General features: G+C 39.8%; 1 pseudogene; it reads left to right on the top strand.

Moving 5' to 3' along the window:
- The first annotated feature begins 23,696 nt into the window (after window positions 1–23,696).
- Window positions 23,697–24,982, top strand: LOC118910043 (E3 ubiquitin-protein ligase Hakai-like; annotated as a pseudogene).
- Window positions 24,983–25,363: the final 381 nt, after the last annotated feature.

Genomic DNA, 25,363 nt, shown 5'->3' with positions numbered 1-25,363 from the left:
GGCATTAGCATTTTTGCTTTAAAGTGCTTGTCTCTCATTCTCCAGCAACTCTCTCTGAGTCGAACAAAGTCAGCCTCCCATTTCTTAATTCCACAGTCTGCACCATTATGCATGGCTTATAGCACTTCAGGGAAAAGAGTGGAATGTAAACAGTTCCATCTAAGCACACATTATCAAACAGAGTAGGCAGTGCGGGCAAGTGATGTACAAGCTTGGACACATCAGTACACTTAAGGTGGAAACTTCTTCCACAAAATATGGAAAGGAAGGAGGAAGACAAGGAATTTTACCCACTATCTTATAAAGCCAGGGGAGGTTGGATTCTCACTGCTGGTGTCATCCCACTAGTGACAGATTTTGAAAGATAAAAGTAACTCCCTTCAAACAAATTTTAAGTCCAAGGAGGAGGGCTCCTTTGTCTACCTGACACCAGTACAACCAGGACTAGACCATTCTCTAAGACTTGCAGCTCTTAATATTTTATGGCTATTGTCCAAACAGGTTGATCTCAACAGATAATTGTCTATGTGAAAACACATACAGGAAACGTCATTTGCAATGGAGTGGGGAAGCCAGGAAGGACAAGCTCTCGGCACCACTCCCAGCAGTGTGCATGACCAGCAGGAAGATCCCTCCTGGCTGCAGCAGCAATGCACAGACCACCTCTTGCAGCCAATGAGAAGCCTGTACAACCTTAAACTCTTCTTCTTCAATGAACTTTTGTTCAGAACAACCCCTCCCGATTTCTTCCTAAAACCTAATAAAAGCTAACCTTCCCTTGGTCTCTTCAGACTTACCTGCAGTTTGCCATAGTTTGCTTGTCCCGAATTGCAATTCCTCTGCTATTCCTGAGTAAACTCATTTTACTAGTAAAATAACTTTTATTTTTAAGGTTGGCACCCATGGCAGAGAATACCAGTAGGGCACTTTATTGTTCAGGTTTTCAATGAGTTCAGGTAAAATGAGAACAGGAGAAAAAATAAAAACTGAATCTTAGCTGCCAAATCTCTGCTACCCGACCACCACTCAATTTTAATCCTTCACTATTTTATTAAAGACCCAGTTAGCCTGATACTCACCCATTAATAACATTTGTTCCTACCTATGTGCCTTTATTCATTCTGGTTCATAAGTCTTCTTTCAAAAGTCCAGCTTATTCCTATTTTTAGTTTATCCATGAAATTCTCCATGAAGTCTTCCTCTCCTGAACTTCTGGGGTCGTGATTTTCTACCTAGCTTGCATCCCAGTGCCCTAGAGAGCTATTTAAAACAGATTGTGGGGCCCTACCAGCAGAATTTTGGAGCCAGTAAATCTAGGGTGGGACGTGAACATTTGAATTTCTATCAAGTTCCCAGGTCAGGCTGCTACTGCTGGTGGGTTATCTTCAGCAAATCTAGCAACTTGGTTATATATTGTCGTTTATTGTTCTTTGATTGATTTATGAAAGGACACAACAGATTAGACTTTATGCTGGAATGAGCAGAAAACCTAACGCAGACTGGCTTCAACAAAAAGATGTCTTCTAGGACTCAGTTTCCACACTTCTTTCTGCTTGGCCATGCTCAGTGTTAGCTTTATCCTCAAACTGGTTCCTCCCAACCAGGGCAGGGGTGGCATCATCTCCATCTCACCACACAAGGAACACTCAGTAGACACTGGATGATTCGCTGCTTAAAAAAATTCCACCAACTGATATAGATGTAGCCTTATAATATAAACTAGATAACCCCCTAATTAAGTTTTGTTCCTAATCAACCAATTGTTTGAACTTCATGCAGAAAATATTGTTAAGGGCTTTCTGTGTCTCTCTCACATACAGCCAAGTAAGCAAGCAGCAGTTCAGACTTTTCTGTTGCAATGTAAAAATTTCTTCCTGGTTTACCATGGGAATACCTAATTTTCTTCAAAATATATTTGTATCCGAAACATTCATGAAAAACTAAAGGTCTGTGGTCTATTAGAACAGCTCTTACTGCCATGTAATGCCATAATTGTTAGAAAGCTCTATTTTATATATTTAACGAAAAATCCATGTCCTTATAACTTTTACTCACTGATCTTAATTCTCCTATTAGGGGCTACACCAAACAAGTGTTTCTCAAGATATTGCCCGTATCTTTTTTTTTTTTTTTTTGTGAGGGCATCTCTCATATTTATTGATCAAATGGTTGTTAACGACAATAAAATTCTGTATAGGGGAGTCAATGCTCAATGCACAATCATTAATCCACCCCAAGCCTAATTTTCATCAGTCTCCAATCTTCTGAGGCATAACAAACAAGTTCTTACATGTAGAACAAATTCTTACATAATGAATAAGTTACATAGTGAACAGTACAAGGGGAGTCATCACAGAATCTTTCGGTTTTGCTCATGCATTATGAACTATAAACAGTCAGTTCAAATATGAATACTCATTTGGTTTTTATACTTGATTTATATGTGGATACCACATTTCTCTCTTTATTATTATTATTTTTAATAAAATGCTGAAGTGGTAGGTAGATACAAGATAAAGGTAGAAAACATAGTTTAGTGTTGTAAGAGAGCAAATGTAGATGATCAGGTGTGTGCCTGTAGACTATGTGTTAATCCAAGCTAGACAAGGGCAATAAAACATCCACGTATGCAGAAGATTTCTCTCAGAACAGGGGGGGTGAGGTTCTAAGCCTCACCTCTGTTGATCCCCAATTTCTCACCTGATGGCCCCCCTGCGACTGTGCCTGTCTTAGGTTGTTCCTCCCTTGAGGAATCTTACCCGTCTCTGGCTAACCAGTCATCTTCCGGGGCCATACAGGGAAATGTAAAGTTGGTAAGTGAGAGGGAAGCCTTATTGTTTGAAAAGGTTAGCTTTTTACTTCTTTGCATATTTATGCCCTGTGACTTCTATGCCCAGCATTTGTCTTGAGGTATCTTTACCACTTGGAGGAGTTATGATACTCGGTAAATTTGATATGAGGCACGAATTCTATTTAAGGGTTGTAATTAGGAAGGAAGAAGAAAAGCTATAGAAGTAGCAGACGGAAGAAAACATGGGAAGATTGATTATTTCTTTGACATATCTTCTTGTAGAGTAACTTCAGCATATATAGGTTTTAAGCTACTACTTAAATTGCGCACACACATTAACATAATAGGAGTATAGTTACATAACCAAAGCATATCTGTAATTACCAGCCATCTCCAGTGAAACCAAGAAAACCATTAAGGCACCTTAGGCATTTGTGAAAACTTATCTATGATATGGTGGATATTGTCCAACTGAACTTGAAAGGTCTGAGAGAAATCAGACAAATTAAAACACCCCATTCCTGGGGACTGTTCACATGCCATATGTTCTTTTAACAGTAAATAGTCTGTAGTTGTAAGAGTTTGGAGTGCTACAATTTGCACTTCTCCAAATTCTTGGTTGAGTTCCAACAGTATAGATCCAGTCAAATTTGTTGTTTTACTGTATGCACAGGCCAGCTTAGATATCTCCTTCCTCATTCCCATGGCAAGTCCAGGAACTGGTGGGATGAGTGCATCTACAGCTGTAGCAGTGCATGGATCTTTGTTGGGGTTTTTTGATGATCATCTTCTGGCATGAGTCTTCCAGAGAGTGCTGATGTTGGAAGTTCTTTTTCATATCGTATCTTAGTTCATTTTCGGGGTAGCCCAATTAGGCTTTGATCCTCTGTATAAACACAAACAGACCCTTTGCCTACACTTTTATATGCCCTTTATACCCTTGTGTAGAACTCGTTGGAGGTTACCACACAGGAACTGCCCTTTTTTTTTTTTTTTTTGCTTTGTTTTTGGTATCACTAATCTACACTTACATGACGAATATTATGTTTACTAGGCTCTCCCCTATACCAGGTCTCCCCTATAAGCCCCTTTACAGTCACTGTCCATCAGCATAGCAAAATATTGTAGAATCACTACTTGCTTTCTCTGTGTTGTACAGCCCTCCCTTTTCTCCTACCCCCCATGTATGTTAATCTTAATACCCCCCTACTTCTCCCCCCCTTATCCCTCCCTACCCACCCATCCTCCCCAGTCCCTTTCCCTTTGGTACCTGTTAGTCCATTCTTGAGTTCTGTGATTCTGCTGCTGTTTTGTTCCTTCAGTTTTTCCTTTGTTCTTATATTCCACAGATAAGTGAAATCATTTGGTATTTCTCTTTCTCCGCTTGGCTTGTTTCACTGAGCATAATATCCTCTAGCTCCATCCATGTTGCTGCAAATGATTGGATTTGCCCTTTTCTTATGGCTGAGTAGTATTCCATTGTGTATATGTACCACATCTTCTTTATCCATTCATCTATTGATGGACATTTAGGTTGCTTCCAATTCTTGGCTATTGTAAATAGTGCTGCAATAAACATAGGGGTGCATCTGTCTTTCTCAAACTTGATTGCTGCGTTCTTAGGGTAAATTCCTAGGAGTGCAATTCCTGGGTCAAATGGTAAGTCTGTTTTGAGCATTTTGATATACCTCCATAATGCTTTCCACAATGGTTGAACTAGTTTACATTCCCACCAGCAGTGTAGGAGGGTTCCCCTTTCTCCACAGCCTCGCCAACATTTGTTGTTGTTTGTCTTTTGGATGGCAGCCATCCTCACTGGTGTGAGGTGATACCTCATTGTAGTTTTAATTTGCATTTCTCTGATAATTAGCGATGTGGAGCATCTTTTCATGTGTCTGTTGGCCATCTGTATTTCTTTTTTGGAGAACTGTCTGCTCAGTTCCTCTGCCCATTTTTTAATTGGGTTATTTGTTTTTTGTTTGTAGAGGCGTGTGAGCTCCTTATATATTCTGGATGTCAAGCCTTTATCGGATGTGTCATTTTCAAATATATTCTCCCATACTGTAGGGATCCTTCTTGTTCTATTGATGGTGTCTTTTGCTGTACAGAAGCTTTTCAGCTTAATATAGTACCACTTACTCATTTTTGCTGTTGTTTTCCTTGCTCGGGGAGATAAGTTCAAGAAGAGGTCACTCATGTTTATGTCTAAGAGGTTTTCGCCTATGTTTTCTTCCAAGAGTTTAATGGTTTCATGGCTTACATTCAGGTCTTTGATCCATTTTGAGTTTACTTTTGTATATGGGGTTAGACAATGGTCCAGTTTCATTCTCCTACATGTAGCTGTCCAGTTTTGCCAGCACCACCTGTTGAAGAGACTGTCATTTCGCCATTGTATGTCCATGGCTCCTTTATCAAATATTAATTGACCATATATGTCTGGGTTAATGTCTGGATTCTCTAGTCTGTTCCATTGGTCTGTGGCTCTGCTCTTGTGCCAGTACCAAATTGTCTTGATTACTATGGCTTTATAGTAGAGCTTGAAGTTGGGGAGTGAGATCCCCCCTACTTTATTCTTCTTTCTCAGGATTGCTTTGGCTATTCGGGGTCTTTTGTGTTTCCATATGAATTTTTGAATTATTTGTTCCAGTTCTCTGAAGAATGTTGCTGGTAGTTTCATAGGGATTGCATCAAATCTGTATATTGCTTTGGGCAGGATGGCCATTTTAACGATATTAATTCTTCCTAGCCACGAGCATGGGATGAGTTTCCATCTGTTAGTGTCCCCTTTAATTTCTCTTAAGAGTGACTTGTAGTTTTCAGAGTATAAGTCTTTCACTTCTTTGGTTAGGTTTATTCCTAGGTATTTTATTTTTTTTGATGCAATTGTGAATGGAGTTGTTTTCCTGATTTCTCTTTCTGTTGGTTCATTGTTAGTATATAGGAAAGCCACAGATTTCTGTGTGTTGATTTTGTATCCTGCAACTTTGCTGTATTCTGATATCAGTTCTAGTAGTTTTGGGGTGGAGTCTTTAGGGTTTTTTATGTACAGTATCATGTCATCTGCAAATAGTGACAGTTTAACTTCTTCTTTACCAATCTGGATTCCTTGTATTTCTTTATATTGTCTGATTGCCGTGGCTAGGACCTCCAGTACTATGTTAAATAACAGTGGAGAGAGTGGGCATCCCTGTCTAGTTCCCGATCTCAGAGGAAATGCTTTCAGCTTCTCGCTGTTCAATATAATGTTGGCTGTGGGTTTATCATAGATGGACTTTATTATGTTGAGGTACTTGCCCTCTATTCCCATTTTGCTGAGAGTTTTTAACATGAATGGATGTTGAACTTTGTCAAATGCTTTTTCAGCATCTATGGAGATGATCATGTGGTTTTTGTCTTTCTTTTTGTTGATGTGGTGGATGATGTTGATGGACTTTCCAATGTTGTACCATCCTTGCATCCCTGGGATGAATCCCACTTGGTCATGGTGTATGATCCTTTTGATGTATTTTTGAATTCGGTTTGCTAATATGTTGTTGAGTATTTTTGCATCTACGTTCATCAGGGATATTGGTCTGTAGTTTTCTTTTTTGGTGGGGTCTTTGCCTGGTTTTGGTATTAGGGTGATGTTAGCTTCATAGAATGAGTTTGGGAGTATCCCCTCCTCCTCTATTTTTTGGAAAACTTTAAGGAGAATGGGTATTATGTCTTCCCTGTATGTCTGATAAAATTCTGAGGTAAATCCATCTGGCCCGGGGGTTTTGTTCTTTGGTAGTTTTTTGATTACCGCTTCAATTTCGTTGCTGGTAATTGGTCTGTTTAGATTTTCTGTTTCTTCCTGGGTCAATCTTGGAAGGTTATATTTTTCTAGGAAGTTGTCCATTTCTCCTAGGTTTCCCAGCTTGTTAGCATATAGGTTTTCATAGTATTCTCCAATAATTCTTTGCATTTCCGTGGGGTCCGTCATGATTTTTCCTTTCTCGTTTCTGATACTGTTGATTTGTGTTGACTCTCTTTTTTTCTTAATAAGTCTGGCTAGAGGCTTATCTATTTTGTTTATTTTCTCGAACAACCAGCTCTTGGTTTCATTGATTTTTGCTATTGTTTTATTCTTCTCAATTTTATTTATTTCTTCTCTGATCTTTATTATGTCCCTCCTTCTGCTGACCTTAGGCCTCATCTGTTCTTCTTTTTCCAATTTCGATAATTGTGACATTAGACCATTCATTTGGGATTGCTCTTCCTTTTTTAAATATGCTTGGATTGCTATATACTTTCCTCTTAAGACTGCTTTTGCTGTGTCCCACAGAAGTTGGGGCTTAGTGTTGTTGTTGTCATTTGTTTCCACGTATTGCTGGATCTCCATTTTGATTTGGTCATTGATCCATTGATTATTTAGGAGCGTGTTGTTAAGCCTCCATGTGTTTGTGAGCCTCTTTGCTTTCTTTGTACAGTTTATTTCTAGTTTTATGCCTTTGTGGTCTGAAAAGTTGGTTGGTAGGATTTCAATCTTTTGGAATTTACTGAGGCTCTTTTTGTGGCCTAGTATGTGGTCTATTCTGGAGAATGTTCCATGTGCACTTGAGAAGATTGTATATCCCGCTGCTTTTGGATGTAGAGTTCTATAGATGTCTATTAGGTCCATCTGCTCTACTGTGTTGTTCAGTGCTTCCGTGTCCTTACTTATTTTCTGCCCAGTGGATCTATCCTTTCGGGTGAGTGGTGTGTTGAAGTCTCCTAGAATGAATGCATTGCAGTCTATATCCCCCTTTAGTTCTGTTAGTATTTGTTTCACATATGCTGGTGCTCCTGTGTTGGGTGCATATATATTTAGAATGGTTATATCCTCTTGTTTGACTGAGCCCTTTATCATTATGTAGTGTCCTTCTTTATCTCTTGTTACTTTCTTTGTTTTGAAGTCTATTTTGTCTGATATTAGTACTGCAACCCCTGCTTTCTTCTCACTGTTGTTTGCTTGAAATATGTTTTTCCATCCCTTGACTTTTAGTCTGTACATGTCTTTGGGTTTGAGGTGAGTTTCTTGTAAGCAGCATATAGATGGGTCTTGCTTTTTTATCCATTCTGTTACTCTGTGTCTTTTGATTGGTGCATTCAACCCATTAACATTTAGGGTGACTATTGAAAGATATGTACTTATTGCCATTGCAGGCTTTAAATTCGTGGTTACCAAAGGTTCAAGGTTAGCCTCTTTAGTATCTTACTGCCTAACTTAGCTCGCTTATTGAGCTTTTATATACACTATCTGGAGATTCTTTTCTTCTCTCCCTTCTTGTTTCTCCTCCTCGATTCTTCATATGTTGGGTGTTTTGTGCTGTGCTCTTTCTAGGAGTGCTCCCATCTAGAGCAGTCCCTGTAAGATGTTCTGTAGAGGTGGTTTGTGGAAAGCAAATTCCCTCAGCTTTTGTTTGTGTGGGAATTGTTTAATCCCACCGTCATATTTGAATGATAGTCGTGCTGGATACAGTATCCTTGGTTCAAGGCCCTTCTGTTTCATTGTATTAAATATATCATGCCATTCTCTTCTGGCCTGTAGGGTTTCTGTTGAGAAATCTGACGTTAGCCTGATGGGTTTCCCTTTATAGGTGACCTTTTTCTCTCTAGCTGCCTTTAACACTCTTTCCTTGTCCTTGATCTTTGCCATTTTAATTATTATGTGTCTTGGTGTTGTCCTTCTTGGATCCTTTCTGTTGGGGGTTCTGTGTATTTCCGTGGTCTGTTTGATTACTTCCTCTCCCAGTGTGGGAAAGTTTTCAGCAATTATTTCTTCTAAGATACTTTCCATCTCTTTTCCTCTCTCTTCTTCTTCTGGGACCCCTATAATACGGATATTGTTCCTTTTGGATTGGTCACACAGTTCTCTTAATATTGTTTCATTCCTGGAGATCCTTTTGTCTCTCTCTGTGTCAGCTTCTATGCGTTCCTGTTCTCTGATTTCAATTCCATCAATGGCCTCTTGCATTCTATCCATTCTGCTTATAAACCCTTCCAGAGTTTGTTTCATTTCTACGATCTCCTTTCTGGCATCTGTGATCTCCTTCCGGACTTCATCCCATTTCTCTTGGGTATTTCTCTGCATCTCTGTCAGCATGTTTATGATTCTTATTTTGAATTCTTTTTCAGGGAGACTGGTTAGGTCTGTCTCCTTCTCTGGTGTTGTCTCTGTGATCTTTGTCTGCCTGTAGCTTTGCCTTTTCATGGTGATAGGAATAGTCTGCAGAACTGGGACGAGTGACGGCTGGAAGGACTTCCTTTCTTGTTGGTTTGTGGCCCTCCTCTCCTGGGAGAACAGCAGCCTCTAGTGGCTTGTGCTGCGCAGCTGCGCGCAGACAGGGTTTCTGCTTCCTGCGCGGCTGCTATGGAGTTAATCTCCGCTGTTGCTGTGGGCGTGGCCTGGCTGGGGCAGCTACTCCAAAATGGTGGAGTCGCGTTGGAGCAGGAGCGGCTGGGAGGCTATTTATCTCTGTAAGGGGCCTCCCTGCTCCCTGCAGCCCAGGGGTTAGGGTGCCCAGAGATCCCGGATTCCCTACCTCTGGATTAAGTGACCCGCCCTGCCCCTTTAAGACTTCCAAAAAGCACCCGCCAAAACAAAACAACGCCCACCAAAAAAAAAAAAAGAAAAAAAATTTTTTTTAATTAAAAACAAAAATAAAAAAGTTTTTAATTAAAAAAAAAATAAAGGTGGTCGTTCGTTTTTCTTTATTCTGCGGTGCCAGCCTCAGGCCTCTGCTCACCGGTCTTTCTCCCCTGTTTCCCTAGTATTGGGGTCCCTATCCCTTTAAGACTTCCAAAAAGCGCTCGCCAAAACAAAACAGCAAAAAAGCAAAAAAAAATGGTCGCGCGCTTTTCGTATGCCCTCTGTCGCCCAGCCTCCAGTGCCCGCTCACTGTTCTTGCTGCCCTGTTTTCCCAGTATCGAGCGCCCTGCACTCTGGCCCGGATGGCTGGGGCTGGGTGTTCGGCAGTCCTGGGCTCCGTCTCCCTCCCGCTCTGCCTATTCTTCTCCCACCGGGAGCTGGGGGGAGGGGCGCTCGGCTCCCGCGGGGCCGGGGCTTGTATCTTACCCCCTTCGCGAGGCGCTGGGTTCTCTCAGGTGCGGATGTGGTCTGGATATTGTCCTGTGTCCTCTGGTCTTTATTCTAGGAAGGGTTGTCTTTGTTATATTTTCATAGATATATGTTGTTTTGGGAGGAGATTTCCGCTGCTCTACTCACGCCGCCATCTTCTGGCCCTCTCCCGTATCTTGGGACATATATTTAAATGTAGTTGTCTTATACACTGCCAAATTAGCAAGACCATTTTTTATACGCTACTTCAAAGAAAAAAAAGCTTGAGAAAACATGGTAAGCTGTGTTGGGAAGGAAGAAAATTCCTCTTCCCTTCAAGGTTTTTCTAGCAGCTTGTGTAAGAATCAAATTCACTTCAGACAGATTAACAGGATAAAAAAATAAAACTTTAATTACATACATCAGGGAAGCCATAGCAGTCAGGGCCAACGAGGTGTATATGTCATCCTGAACCAATGGAGAAGGGAGGTAGGGGTCTGAGACTTTAAAGGCAAAGGGAAGTAATGCACAGGAATATGAAAAGAGTAAATGTTTAATAAATGAAATGCCTGATGGGCCACACAGAAATAATGAGGGGGCACAAAGAGGAATTTAACAGATTTAGCCATATCCCTCCCTGTTTACCACTCCTAGTTTACATTATAATACAGCTGTCTATGGTGATAGCTCTCTTCCCTAACAGTTGCTCTATCTACATCCTTTTTATGCAGTTGTCCGGTGGAGGTGGGGGTGGAGGGAGGTGAAAGTATCTTTCTTAGTCTTTTGGGCCTTGGTGGTTTTTGGTTCAAAATAATCTGCATACCAAAGTGGCATATATTGGGGCTGCCTGCTCTTGGTCCCCACAGCTATTACATTACTTTCCTCAACTGTCATAACAAAGTCCCACCAACTAGGTGGCTTAGAATAACAGGAATGTATTTCCTCAGAGTTCTAGAGGCTAGGCGTACTAAATCAGGGTGTTGGCTGGGCCATGCTCCTTCTGAAGGCTGTAGGGAAGAACTGTTCCTTGCTTCTTCCTAGCTTCTGGTTGCCAGCAATCCTTGGCATGCCTTGGCTGCATCACTCCACACTGCCTGTTATCACATGGCCTTTTCCCCTGTGTTTCTCTTCTGTGTCTCTGTGTCAAAATCCCCCCTCCTTTCTCTTACAAAGAAAACAGTCATTGGATTTAGAGCCCACTGTCATCCAGTAGGACTTTATCTTAATTCTATTGTATCTGTTAAGACCCTATTCCAAATAAGTTAACACTCATAGGTGCCAGGAGTTAGGACTTGATCTTTTTTTGTGGGGGCACAATTCAATCCACTATAGCTGGGAAGGGCACTAATCTTCTCAAAAGTTGTATGCCTGTATGCTTGAAATATTTCATAGCTTTAACATTTTAAGAAGAATTGTGTGAGTAGGAGGTAAAATTAAGTCACATAAATAGACCAAAAATAAAAAGCAAAGGGGAAAACCCATATTTTGTCAGTGGTAAATAGTTCAAATATTAATGAACATGTAGAGTGTTTACTACATGTCAAATCTAGACTTAGCTCTTTACATACATTAGCTCATGCATTCCTCAAACAATCATATAAGGTAGGTGCAGTAGACAAAATAGAGTAATAATGCAACCTTAACTCTCACCCGAAAGGTATCCACATATGAATCCCCAGAAACTGTGAATATGTTACTTTGCCTGGCAAAAGGTCATGTGCAGATGTGATTCAAGTTACGGGCCTTAAAGTGGGGAGATTATTCTGGATTATCTAAATGGGCCCAATCTGATCACATAATGTTAGAAAAAGCATAAAACCTAAATGTGATTTATTCCCACCAGGAAGTTTCAACGTTTTAACAGTAAGGTATTGACAAAGGGCCATATGGTGAAACATATGCCAGAAAGTTGCTCAGGCTGGGAGTGGGGGTGGGGGATGGGGTAATTGATAAGGAACAGGCTGTACCTATTTGGGAAAAGAAAGAAATTTTAAACCAGCCAATAAAATTCAGATAAATGTAAGGGAAAGCCTAATATGGATATAACTGGCTTAGGGGACATCCGGGAAAGAATGTAAACCCTGTAGTACTCAGCCAATTATGAACCAGGAGAGGGACTCACGTGTTAGGGAATAAATTCGTTGCACCAACTGCCCTAGGTGTGCCTGCTCAGCAGATACCCGATCTTGCAAGACCAGCATTAAAGTCTTGCTCCACTGTTATCTTTGTCTCCGTGTTCACTTACTGAGTTTGGACAAGTGAGTGTGTTTCTCACAATGAGCCCTTTAAAGTGGAGAACTTTTCCAAGCTGGAGTAAAAGAGAAAGAGGGAGACAGACAAAGACAGAGTGATATGATGGAGAGGCAAGAAAGAAAGATTTGAAGAGTGAGAGGGGCTCAATCCACCACTGTTGGTTCTGATGATGGAGGAAGGGGGGCCATGAGCCACAAAATGCAGGTGACTTCTACAAACTGGGATTGGCTCTTAGCTGACAGCCAACAAGAAATAGAGAATTTTAGGCCTGCAACTGCAAGGAACTAAATTCTGCCAACAATCGGTATATGCAAGGAAATAGAATCTTCCCTGGAGCCTCCTGAAAGGAATGCAGCCCTGCTGAAAATGTGATTTTAGTCCAGTGAGAGCCCTGTCAGACTTCTGACCTACAGAACCATAAAATAATAAATTTGTGTTGTTTTAAGGTACTACGTCTGTGGTAATTTGTTACAGTAGTAATACAAGACTAATGTAGTAGGTAAATAATAATTATATTTATACATATTATATGCAACAAACATTATGTATGTAATATGCTTAAATATATATTATTTAAGTAAATATATTTAAATTACCATCACTATTTAAAGACTGAAAAGAAAATAAGTTTCAGAAAAATTACATAATATGCCTAAGGTCACACAGGTTACAAGTAGTAGAGCAAGAATTCAAACAGCAGTAGGCCAGATAGCAGAGGCCATGCTTTTTATGACAGTGCTATACTGCCCATCCTATGAAGTGGTAAGACCCCAGATAAGTTAGTTTTAAAGGTAAAAAAAAAAAAACATTATGTTAACCCTATGCCTCATCCCACTGATAACCAACAGTGATGCTAATAAATTCAAGCAGATAGATTATCTGGTCTTTTAAAATAGAGTGGACTTTCAGAATAACTGTAACATAAGCATATGTATATTTGCAAATCTTCTTCTCTCCGCTTCTTTTCTCTCAACTCTTTGATCCCTCTCTCCAATATCCCACCTACCTATATATATTGACAAAGCAAATGGCCAAGAAGAGCCAAGATGATCCTGAAGAATAATTTGGGGAGACTTGCTCTGCTCTCCAAAATCTTAAAACTTTATAAAGCCACAGTCATTAAGATGGGATAGGAAAATTCCAGTGGAATGGAACAGAGAATCCAAAAGACGACTTATGCAAGTATGAAAACCTGGTATATGACAGTTAGGCATTGAAGATCTGAAGAGAAAAAAATGGGCTATTTAATAAGTGGTTTTGGGAAAACTGACTGTTAACCTTAAAAAATAAAACAGCCAGTTATTTTACCAGCAAAATGGGTTTATTCAGGAATAGCAGAGAATTGCAGCTCGGGATAGACAAGCAATGACAACAGCATAGCCAAGTCCAGAGAACAAAAAGAGACCAATGCTGTTTTACAGAGGAAAGAGAAGAGAGTTGGTCCATTGGAGTAAACTGGGAGTTTGACATATAGTGGCTTTTAATTGGCTGAGTTGTGACAGTCTTCCATTGGCTGAGCTTTTGCTGTGCAACAAGAAACTCTTTCTTCCTCCTGCTAGGGTAGTAAAAGTACTGTGTAGACTTCCTCCTGTTGGGAATGCAAAGGACTGTACGAAGTGGTACATTGTGAGAGCTCCCACTTATGCTTTCCCAATTCCATTTTAAGTGAGATTTCCTTTACTCACACATAACTATTTTATGGAGGGAAAAAAATTGGATCTCTATGTTATGCCATATAAACTCAGTTGAAGATCAGTTAAAGATAACTCCATTGGAAGGGACAAACTTAAAGAGGTGTAAGGGAAAATAGCTTTTGTGATCTCAGGGAGAACATTTTAAGCATATCAGAAAAGCACTAATCATAATGAAAAAGACCTTGGTAAGTCTGATACTTCAAAACTAAGAACTTCTGTTTACCACAAGACACCATCAAGAAATTAAGAGGCAAGTTAGAAACTTAGAGAAGACAACTGCAAGTCATTTAATTGGAAAAAATTAGTATCAGGGATATATAAAGAACTCCTACAAACTGATAAGGAAAAATACAAACTGTCCAAGAGAAAAATGGTCCAATAATATGCACAGGTATTTGGCAAAAGAGGAATTATAAATGGCCTATAAAAAAATCAAAAGATGCTCAATCTCACTTGTAATCAGATAAACAATATAAAAACATGGTGATATGAATTTTACCATAACCACATTTGTAGTAAATTAAGAGTCTGTTGATTAGAAGTGTTGGTGAAGATGAGGAACTACAAAAACTTTTATACTCTACTGACAAATTGGAATGAACACTTAGAAAAGTTGAATATGTTCATTCTCTATAATCTAGTACTTCCACTCTTATACACACACCCTAGAGAAATTCTTGAACATGTACAAGAGACTTCACACAAGAATGTTTCACAGAAGTACTAATAACAGCAAAACCTGTAAATAAATCAAATATTCATTGATAGAATATTTAAATTATAATCTATTCATACAAGGGAATACAGTACTGAAAATGAATAAAACACATGCATTAATATTAAAGTACCTCAAATAGAAAATGTTAAGAAAATGAAGTCACAACATTATTCCAACCATTTCATAAAGTGAAAAATGCCAAAGTAAGCAATATTTTGTATAAAGATGTATACATATGTGATTTTTAAAACTGAAGATAACAATGAACTATTGCTTTTGATGAACACAATTCAGTATAGTACTTTCCTCTCATGGGGGTGACAGTGAGGAGTACAGCAGATTTTTTCAAACACACTGATAATGCTCTATTTCTTAAGCTAAGTGATAGATGTATGGATGCCCTACTACTATTCTTTGGGGTATGTGATATAGTTCACTATAATCATTTTTGAAAAATTAATTAATTAATTAATTAATTTTTGAATAACATTATGTTTACTAGGCTCTCCCCTACCCCAAGTCCCCCCCACCAAATTGCATTAAAGTCACTGTCCATCAGCATAGTAAGATGTTGTAGAATCAGTACTTGTCTTCTCTGTGTTGCAAAGCCCTCCCCTTTCTCCCACCCCCCACATTATACATGCTAATCATAATACCCCCTTTCTTCTTCCCCACCCTTATCCCTCCCTACCCTCCCATTCTTCCCAGTCTCTTTCCCTTTGGTAACTGTTAGTCCATTCTTGGGTTCTGTGATTCTGCTGCTGTTTTGTTACTTCAGTTTTTCTTTTGTTCTTATACTCCACAGATGAGTGAAATCATTTGGTATTTGTTTTTCTCTGCTTGGCTTATTTCACTGAGGATAATACCCTCTAGCTCCATCCATGTTGTTGCAAATGGTAGGATTTGTTTTCTTCTTATGGCTGAATAATATTCCATCGTGTATATGTACCACATCTTCTTTGTCCATTCATCTACTGATGGACACTTAGGTTGCTTCCATTTCTTGGCTATTGTAAATAGTGCTGCGATAAACATAGGGGTACATCTGTCTTTTTCAAACTGGAGTGCTGCATCCTTAGGGTAAATTCCTAGAAGTGGAATTCCTGGGTCAAATGGTAAGTCTATTTTGAGCATTTTGAGGAACCTCCATACTGCTTTCCACAATGGTTGAACTAATTTACATTTCTACCAGCAGTGTAGGAGGGTTCCCGTTTCTCCACTACCTCGCCAACATTTGTTGTTGTTTGTCTTTTGGATGGTGGCCATCATTACTGGTGTGAGGTGATATCTCATTTTGGTTTTAATTTGCATTTCTCTGATGAATAGCAAAGTGGAGCATCTTTTCATGTGTCTGTTGGCCATCTGAATTTCTTCTTTGGAGAACTGTCTGTTCAGCTCCTCTGCCCATTTTTTAATTGGATTATTTGCTTTTTGTTTGTTGAGGAGCGTGAGCTCTTTATACATTTTGGATGTCAAGCCTTTATCAGATCTGTCATTTATGAAAATATTCTCCCATAGTGTAGGGTATCTTTTTGTTCTATTGATGGTGTCCTTTGCTGTACAGAATCTTTTCAGCTTGATATAGTCCCACTTGTTCATTTTTGCTTTTGTTTTCCTTGCCCGGGGAGACATATTCATGAAGAAGTCACTAATGTTCACATCCAAGAGATTTTTGCCTATGTTTTTTTCTAAGAGTTTTATGGTTTCATGACTTACATTCAGGTCTTTGATCCATTTAGAATTTACTTTTGTGTATGGGGTTAGACAGTGATCCAATTTCATTCTCTTACATGTAGCTGTCCAGTTCTGCCAGCACCATCTGTTGAAGAGACTGTCATTTCCCCATTGTATGTCCATGGCTCCTTTATCAAATATTAATTGACCATATATGTTTGGGTTAATGTCTGGAGTCTCTAATCTGTTTCACTGGTCTGTGGCTGTGTTCTTGTGCCAGTACCAAATCATCTTGATTACTATGGCTTTGTGGTAGAGCTTGAAGTTGGGAAGTGAGATCCCCGCCACTTTATTCTTCTTTCTCAGGATTGCTTTGGCCATTCGGGGTCTTTGGTGTTTCCATATGAATTTTTGAACTATTTGTTCCAGTTCGTTGAAGAATGTTGTTGGTAATTTGATAGGGATTTCATCAAATCTGTATATTGCTTTGGGCAGGATGGCCATTTTGACGATATTAATTCTTCCTAGCCAAGAGCATGGGATGAGTTTCCATTTGTTAGTGTCCCCTTTAATTTCTCTTAAGAGTGTCTTATAGTTTTCTGGGTATAGGTCTTTCACTTCTTTGGTTAGGTTTATTCCTAGGTATTTTATTCTTTTTGATACAATTGTGAATGGAGTTGTTTTCCTGATTTCTCTTTCTGTTGGTTCATTGTTAGTGTATAGGAAAGCCACAGATTTCTGTGTGTTAATTTTGTATCCTGCAACTTTGCTGTATTCTGATATCAGTTCTAGTAGTTTTGGAGTGGAGTCTTTAGGGTTTTTTATGTACAATATCATGTCATCTGCAAATAGTGACAGTTTAACTTCTTCTTTACCAATCTGGATTCCTGGTATTTCTTTGTTTTGTTTAATTGCCGTGGCCAGGACCTCCAGTACTATGTTAAATAACAGTGGGGAGAGTGGGCATCCCTGTCTTGTTCCTGATCTCAGAGGAAAAGCTTTCAGCTTCTCGCTGTTCAGTATGATGTTGGCTGTGGGTTTATCGTATATGGCCTTTATTATGTTGAGGTACTTGCCCTCTATTCCCATTTTTCTGAGAGTTTTTATCATGAATGGATGTTGAATTTTGTCGAATGTTTTTCAGCATCTATGAAGATGATCATGTGGTTTCTGTCTTTCTTTTTGTTGATGTGGTGGATGATGTTGATGGACTTTCCAATGTTGTACCATCCTTGCATCCCTGGGATGAATCCCACTTGGTCATGGTGTATGATCCTTTTGATGTATTTTTGAATTCGTTTTGCTAATATTTTATTGAGTATTTTTGCATCTATGTTCATCAGGGATATTGGTCTTTAATTTTCTTTTTTGGTGGGGTCTTTGCCTGGTTTTGATATTAGGGTGATGTTGGCTTCATAGAATGAGTTTGGGAGTATTCCCTACTCTTCTATTTTTTGGAAAACTTTAAGGAGAATGGGTATTATATCTTCTCTGTATGTGTGATAAAACTCGGAGGTAAATCCATCTGGCCCAGGGAATTTTTTCTTGGGTAGTTTTTTGATTACCGCTTCAATTTCTTTGCTGGTAATTGGTTTGTTTAGATTTTATGTTTCTTCCTTGGTCAGTCTTGGAAGGTTGTATTTTTCTAGGAAGTTGTCCATTTCTTCTAGGTTTTCCAGCTTCTTAGCATATAGGTTTTCATAGTAGTGTCTAATAATTCTTTGTATTTCTGATGGGTCTGTCGTGATGTTTCCTTTCTCATTTCTGACTCTGTTGATGTGTTTTGATTCTCTTTTTCTCTTAATAAGTCTGGCTAGAGGCTTATCTATTTTGTTTATTTTCTCAAAGAACCAGCTCTTGGTTTCATTGATTTTTTTCTATTGTTTTATTCTTCTCAATTTTGTTTATTTCTCCTCTGGTCTTTATTATGTCCCTCCTTCTGCTGACTTTAGGCATCATTTGTTCTTCTTTTTCCAATTTTGATAACTGTGATGTTAGACTATTCATTTGGGTTTGTTCTTCCTTCTTTAAATATGCCTGCATTGCTATATACTTTCCTCTTAAGACTGCTTTCGCTGTGTCCCACAGAGTTTGGGGCTTTGTGTTGTTGTTGTCATTTATTTCCATATATTGCTGGATCTCCATTTTGATTTGGTCATTGATCCATTGAATATTTAGGAGCGTGTTGTTAAGGCTCCATGTGTTTGTGAGCCTTTTTGCTTCCTTGGTACAATTTATTTCTAGTTTTATACCTTTGTGGTCTGAAAAGTTGATTGGTAGGATTTCAATCTTTTTGAATTTACTGAGGCTCTTTTTGTGGCCTAGTATGTGGTCTATTCTGGAGAATGTTCCATGTGCACTTGAGAAGAATGTGTATCCTGTTGCTTTTGGCTGTAGAGTTCTGTAGATGTCTATTAGGTCCATCTGTTCTAGTGTGTTGTTCAGTGCCTCTCTGTCCTTACTTATTTTCTGCCTGGTGGATCTGTCCTTTGGAGTGAATGGTGTGTTGAAGTCTCCTAAAATGAATGCATTGCAGTCTATTTCCTCCTTTAGTTCTGTTAGTATTTGTTTCACATATGCTGGTGCTCCTGTGTTGAGTGCATATATATTTATAATGTTTATATCCTCTTGTTGGACTGAGCCCTTTATCATTATATAATGTCCTTCTTTATCTCTTGTTACTTTCTTTGTTTTGAAATCTATTTTGTCTGATACTAGTCCTTTAACTCCCGCTTTATTCTCCCTATTGTTTGCATGCAATATCTTTTTCCATCCCTTGACTTTTAGACTGTGCATGTCTTTGGGTTTGAGGTGAGTCTCTTGTAAGCAGCATATAGATGGGTCTTGTTTTTTTTATCCATTCAGTGACTCTATGTCTTTTGATTGGTGCATTCAGTCCATTTACAATTAGGGTGATTATCGATAGGTATGTACTTATTGCCATTTCAGGCTTTAGATTCGTGGTTACAAAAGGTTCCAGGTTACTTTCCTTACTATCTAAGAGTCTAACTTAACTCACTTAGTATGCTGTTACAAACACAATCTAAAGGTTCTTTTCTATTTCTCCTCCTTTTTCTTCCTCTTTCATTCTTTATATATTAGGTATCAGATTCTGTACTTTTTCTCTAGCCCTTGATTGGCTTTGGGGATAGTCAATTTAATTTTGCATTTGCCTCGCAATCAGCTGCTCCACCCTCCCTACCATGATTTTACTACCTCTGGTGACAGCTATCCAACCTAAGGAACACTTCCATGTATAGCAGTCCCTTCAAAATAGACTGCAGAGATGGTTTGTGGGAGGTAAACTCTCTCAGCTTTTGCTTATCTGGAAATTGTTTAATCCCCCCTTCAAATTTAAATGATAATCTCACCGGATAAAGTAATCTTGGTTCCAGGCCCTTCTGCTTCATGGCATTAAATACATCATGCCACTCCCTTCTGGCCTGTAAGGTTTCTGCTGAGAAGTCTGTTGTTAGTCTGATGGGCTTTCCTTTGTATGTGATCTTATTTCTGCCTCTGGCTGCTTTTAACAGTCTGCCCTTATCGTTGATCTTTCCCATTTTAATTACTATGTGTCTTGGTGTTGTCTTCCTTGGGTCCCTTGTGTCGGGGGATCTGTGGATCTCCATGGCCTGAGAGACTATCTCCTTCCCCAGATTTGGGAAGTTTTCAGCAACTACCTCCTCAAAGACACTTTTTATCCCTTTCTCTCTCTCTTCTTCTTCTGGTACCCCTATAAAGAAAATACTTTTCCACTTGGATTGGTCACACAGTTCTCTCAATATTCTTTCATTTTTAGAGATCCTTTTTTCTCTCCGTGCCTCAGCTTCTTTGTATTCCTCTTCTCTAGTTTCTATTTCATTTATTGTCTCCTCCACCGTATCCAACCTGCTTTTAATACCCTCCATCGTGTTCTTTAATCATTAGATCTCTGACCTGAATTCATTCCTGAGTTCTTGGATGTCTTTCCGTACCTCCATTAGGATGTTAATTATTTTTATTTTGAACTCCCTTTCAGGAAGTGTCACAAGGTCCATATCATTTAAATCTTTCTCCGGAGTTGTATTAACAATTTTAGTCCGGACAAGGTTCTTTTGGCGTTTCATGTTTGTATATGGCGCCCTCTAGTGTCCAGAAGCTCTATTCTGGAGCTGCTGAGCCCGTGAAGCAATGTCAGGAGTTGCAGGGGAGTGGTACTGGGGGTAGGAAAGAGCTGTTCCCCGCCTCCTGGCTCCTGTGCCTGTCTCCACTGCCTGAGCCAGTGGGCCGGGCAAACAGGTATAAGTTTTTGTCCCAGAGCAGCCAGATATGGATCCCTGCTTTCCACAAGCAGCCAGAATCACAGTCTCCCCAGGAACTCTGCCTGTATTAACTTTCCAACCCGGTAGTCATGCAAGTCTCATGAAATCACCATGAAATATATGTTTGTGCTCCCAGCGCAGATTTCTGGAGCTAGGTATTCAGCAGTCCCAAGCCTTCCACTCCCTCCCTGTTCTGTTTCTCTTCCTCCCGCCGGTGAGCTGGGGTGGGGGAGGGGCTAGGGTCCCACGGAGCCACAGGTCTGGTACGTTACCCCATTTGCTGAGGTCTGCTCGTTTCTCCAGGTGTGTGCAGTCTGACGCGTCCTCTTTCCTGTTGCTCTCTCAGGTTTAGTTGCACCAATTAAATTTTCTAATTGTATCCAGTTTTAGGAGGAAGCCTCTGTCTCTCCTCTCATGCCGCCATCTTTAATCCTCTCTGCTATATCCACTATAATCATTTTATATATCAGCTTAGAAAATATATATTTGAGGGGTGGTATTCAAACTGTGCTCTATGGAGCTGCCTAAAAGCCTACTGTAGGAGGGAGCAAAAGGGGTACCAGAGCTGTGAGAGTGTTAAGGTGGTAAGAGTCTGATCTCCCCCACTCCGACTTCACTCAGAGCAGCTGCACCCTTCTGAATATAAAGGATTGAAAACCAGTTCCTTTCGAGCAGGATTATTTTGCATGAAGAAGGGTGCACACTGAGTCATAAGGTCCTCCTGTACACTTACGTGTTTGTATGGCAATGGCTATCTGGCAGAGGGCCAGAGGAAACAAAAGCTTAACTATCAGTAACCATTGCCCACAAATAACAAATTGAAAATAAAGATAAAATAGTCGTGAAATGATATTATCAGTCAGGATAAGAAAACTGGTACCCATTATGTGCAACTTGTCAGGAACTCATCAATAATGAAATAGATAAAGTGAAGTAACTTTTCTTTAAGCGTCTCTGCCCTTGGTTCTTTCTTTCAAATACCTGTAAGCCTCATAATCATTTCTAACATCAAAAGGGGGTCTGTCTCTTATTCTTTTTTAACCCTCTGTCTGCTGCTGGCTCACTCACTTACTCTGGTAAGAATGTCCCATGTGGCTATATATTCTTTCTTTTATAAAGTGTATGAGCAAAGGTGAAAATGTATCAACTCCCCATTATTTCAGTCTCTCCAAATCCCCAGCATCAATCATGAAGCATTACTGCAAAAATATTCTCATCTAGCTGTATGCTTCAACAATTCCAGTATCTACATGAAAACTACCCAAAAATGTTTTTATGGCCTTTAATTTATTTTTCTTTTCTCTGTGGTATTTTCAACCTGGTGCAAAATCTCCACTGACTTTGTCTTTTTGTTTGGCAAAGGTCAACTTTGGCTGTACCTTGGTGTTAAAGAAGAGATGGGTATTCTGCTTAATGAAGGCAATTTCCTGCTCTGACCAGGCCGTTCATTATTTCTTAATAATATATTTGGTATATTTGGTCATGGTAATTCATCACTTCCTTTGCAAAGTTGCTTTGTAAATGAGAATGAGAGCACTTATTCTGGAGAGAATGGAATGAAGCTCTCACTGAGAAAGTGAGCCTCACTTTGTAGCCCGCATAGGCTCCTAAAAGGTGGGAACAAATGGTGATTCTGTAAATCCAGCCCTGTTTTCCCATAAATAGATATCATCATTTCTAATATGCTTCATATTAATCCTTGAGTGATCATCACCGATTATTTTCCCTTTAATTTTTTATTTTACTTAGGTCTCTCCTCCTCCAAATTACTACTGTTCTATAAACACATATCAAATACACCAAGAGAATGCAATACTATTTCAAGAACCAAAATGAAAAACTGGGGGGCATGGGAAGGGGTTTTATAATGTGACTAATCACCTCCCTAATTTGTTGGAGCTTTTAACTTTGAACTTTAATTCACAATACTTTTTTTGTTAATGGGAAAAATGCTTTTTTTTTAAACATTTTTTTTGTTGAAGTATAGTTGACATCACATGTAAATACTCTTATATATAAATACCATTATAAAGGGTTCTGTACCAAAAGGATTTCCAAGTCCTACTGGCTGAGCTTGCACTCAACAAAGGAGCTACTCCATGCAGTGCCTCACAAACCAGTGAACCAGCACTGAGGGGAGACAGAGCAGTATGCTCCAGGACTCGGTGTGTATCCTGGCACAGCGTCCTGGGGCTTGACTATTATTCGAAGACTTTAGGGTGCAAAAGAGATTCAGGTAATTCAGTTATTTTTATCAAAATGAACAAACATTTTGAAACAGGAACTTACAGCCACATAGTTTGAAAGTAAAGTGCAACTATTTGAAGAAATATCTTGCTTTCAGAGGTGTTTGGAACTTTGCCCCCTCACCCTCACACTGACAGTAAAGTTTACTCTTTTCTTCAGTTAGGGGTACTTTGGCAGAAAAGTTTAAGAAACCAGATCTACAGCATCTGTGACAAGAAGCTTTCCGGTCTCTATATGAACATTTCATACGATGGGTAGGCTTTCACCTCAAAAAAGCAAAGTACTGCATTACAGCCAAAACCTCTTGTAAGGCTAAGGCACTGGGGGGAGGGGTGAGTACGTCAGACACTGATGACATGCCAAAGTCCCCGGCTGCTGCCCCCTCCCAACCTGAAAAATGTGCCTTAGGCTAGCCAATCCTTGCACCGTTGTAAATCTAAGCTCTGCCTCCCCCTTCCTTCTTTAAAAACTTGCTGCCCGCCCTGCTGAGTGTGACTTCCCTGGCCTGTGATAGCCAGACTGTGGAACATCACCTGGGAATTTGCGTTCAAATAAACTACCTGGTCCTTTGTTGCCTCTCTTCGCCTGCTTATTTCGGCTAGAATTTATCTTACACCTCTAAAGGCCGACTTAGTGCCTCACCTGCCTCAGGCATATGCCTTCAGGTACTACAGTGCCCACCAGCTCCCTCCCTCTCCCCCATTCCAGATTAGTCTCTTTTCCCAGTTAAAGGCTACTTTTTACTGAGGCATACAAAGAGGAATCTAAGCAACCCTAGCACTGAAACATACACACTCTTTCTCCTGCCTGACTCCCTCACTGGAACAGGGGTAGGTGGGAAGACCTCGAAGCTGTGGCGACCCTGTTGCACTGCCACCTTGTGCACTCAAAAGTATAGGGTGTACACACTCCATGACAGTGATGTTGACTGCTCCCATCATGCCTTGTGAGCCAAACTATGGAGCACGCCAGAAAACTCAGTCATAGTGAGGAGGAGTGGTACAACTCTAGGGCGGATGAATGGCTTAGAAACGGGGTAGAGATTCAGAATCTCTTCTGGGACTTTCAGATACACACCTTAGATGAAAAGGATGATACCCCAGTTCATTTCTGTGACAAATGTGAATTACCGATTAAAATCTATGGACAGATGATTCCATGCAAGCATGCTTTTTGCTATGCCTGTGCTGTTTTACATGGAAAGGAAGGCAATGTGTCCAGGCTGTACTGTTTTCTGTGGAGTGAATTGAGAAGCTTACACAAGGTTCTTTCTTCATGTGCAGAACTGTTCAAGGATGCAAGAGAACATATTTGTCTCAGACTTAGAGGCTCGTGCCAACCGTCGCCACAGGAGAGCAGGATGCTCTGCTGTCTGTGCTTAACTTGAAAGTGTTCATCCTGCATATTGCCTCATCACCAAACAAAATCTCTGATCATTTGGTAATGTCACCAGGCATGCATTGTATGAGCCATATTCCACCACAGCAGTACATTATACCACCACCTCCTTTGCAACATGGGCTGCACAAGACAGGTAATCAGCCATAATATATCCGTGCTCCTCCAGCAGAACTAATTGTCCATGGCTTCACCTCTACCTCCTTCAGTGAATCAGGAAACCTTTGTATTTCAACAAGAAAACATAGCAATTTAATAAAAACTGTATTCAGAATGACTCCAATTCAGATGCTTGAGAAACCCCCACTTCCTGCCTCCACATTTACTCACTATCATCCTGATTGTCAGGGTCAACCAGTGGTACTGAACTCTCATCATATTATGCTTCCACAGTAACATTCTGTACCACACTACCACTGCTACCACCAATAAGCCATCACATGCCACCTCCTTCTGATGTGGCAGGTACTTCTTAACTGATTTGCACCCAAGCTTCAAGTTTACCAATGACTTCTACTCCACTGCCCTATCCATAGACATATTATCTCCTAGATGCTACCTTATAAGAAACAACTTTCTCTAGAACCTGTCCCACCTGAACAGATTAGATCACCTTTAAATACTCACCTTTCTCGCCACTATAATTCTCACTCTTTACTCTAGTTCACTGAAGATCAAGGAACTCTGAGTCCTCTATTTATGTAACTAGGGGAAATGAGTCATGGTATATAGCTTGCACCCAGAGGGCCACCTCTTTCTCCATGGATGCAGGGTGTGCTTTCTCAAACCTCACTTCTTGGACTTCATCATCCGGATAAGACAAGATACAAGCCATATTACCAATGATAATAATATTTTCAACAGAAGATAAGAGGAAGAAAAAAAGTACTGTCGACCTAATTAAGCTTTGACTATTTGGGAAAGGAAAAGCACCTCTTACAGAGGTGGCTATAAAACACTCAGTCTTGACTCCTCGAGTGTTTTTAAACCTTGATCTTGGGAATGATTTCAAGTACTTTACTATAGTGCAGATAAATGGCTCATAGCTAATGCTTTAACAACTTTGTTCCTCTAGTGTGGTAAATTAACTCAGAAGTGACCATTTGCAATATTATTTCCTGAAAAAAAATTGTGCCCTACTTTCAGAAGTGTTGTTTTGGTGAACTGGATGCTTAGTTTTCCTTGTGATATATTTTGTTTCCCAGGGTAAAAGGAGTAAGATTATTT

Source organism: Manis pentadactyla, chromosome X (genome assembly GCF_030020395.1).
Source record: "Manis pentadactyla isolate mManPen7 chromosome X, mManPen7.hap1, whole genome shotgun sequence".
In the NCBI taxonomy this organism is placed as follows: Eukaryota; Metazoa; Chordata; class Mammalia; order Pholidota; family Manidae; genus Manis; species Manis pentadactyla.
Note: the sequence above shows the minus strand (reverse complement) of the source record. Positions and strands in the feature narration are given on the sequence as shown.